We start from the raw sequence: 1,100 nt of genomic DNA, 5'->3' as shown, positions 1-1,100 counted from the left end.
ATAATAATAATAATAATAATAATAATAATAATAAATGTTTTTTGAGCAGCAAATCACAATATTAGAATCATTTCTGAAGGATCATGTCACTAGAGTAATGATGCTAAAAATTCAGCTTTGAAATCACAAGAATAAATTACATTTTAAAATGTATTCAAATAGAAAAGTTATTTTAAATAGTAAAAATATTTCAAAATTTTACTTTTTTGCTGTATTTTGGATCAAATAAATGCAGGCTTGGTGAGCAGAAGAGAATTCTTTAAAAAATGTTCAAAATCTTTTGACTGGTAGTGTATATACAAGTAATACATTTTAATTTTAGTTTATTTTTCACAGTCTGGAGCCCTGGAATCATGCATTTCTAATTAGTTTGTCATTCTGTCAGTTCCACCAGCTGAGAAGGTGGCAGTGTATTAGGACCTTGAAAAGATCAGAGGGGCCGCGAATAGCCAGGTCTGAGGAAGACTGGGAGCACTCATCATCATCATCATCATCGCTGCCCTACACAGCAGGGGCATCACAGGACACTAAAAACATGTACACTAGAAAAACTCTACACCACATGTACACTACCCTACAAAAGTCTGAGGTCAGGAAGATTTTTAAAAGAAAGAAATGAATACTGTTATTCTGCAAGGACGCATTAATTTGAAAATGACAGTAAAGACATTTATAATGTTACAAATAATTTTGCTCTTTTGAACCTTTTCTTTATCAAAGAATGTATCACGGTTTCCACAAAACATATTGAGTGGTACAATTGTTTTTAATATTGATAATAATAAGAAATGTTTCTTGAGCAGAAAATCAGCATATTAGGGGTCGTTTACACGACAACGTTTTCAGCCAGAAATGGGAAACTTTTTATCCGTCTTGCCTGTTGTTTACACGACAACGGCGTTTTGGGGACTGAAAACGCATATTTTTGAAAACAGGTTTCAAAGTGCAAGTTTTTGAAAACGCCACCGTTGTCGTTTCCGTGTAAACACCCAAAACGGGAATCTTTGAAAACGGTGACGTCATGCGCGTGCGTAGTACGTGTTAGGTATGTAGACATGCGCAGTACGTATTGATTTTAATTACCCTAAACCAAATTTTTT

The sequence above is a fragment of the Sinocyclocheilus anshuiensis genome, unplaced genomic scaffold, assembly GCF_001515605.1.
Source record: "Sinocyclocheilus anshuiensis isolate Anshui unplaced genomic scaffold, SAMN03320099.WGS_v1.1 scaffold3486, whole genome shotgun sequence".
Taxonomy (NCBI): Eukaryota; Metazoa; Chordata; class Actinopteri; order Cypriniformes; family Cyprinidae; genus Sinocyclocheilus; species Sinocyclocheilus anshuiensis.
Note: the sequence above shows the minus strand (reverse complement) of the source record.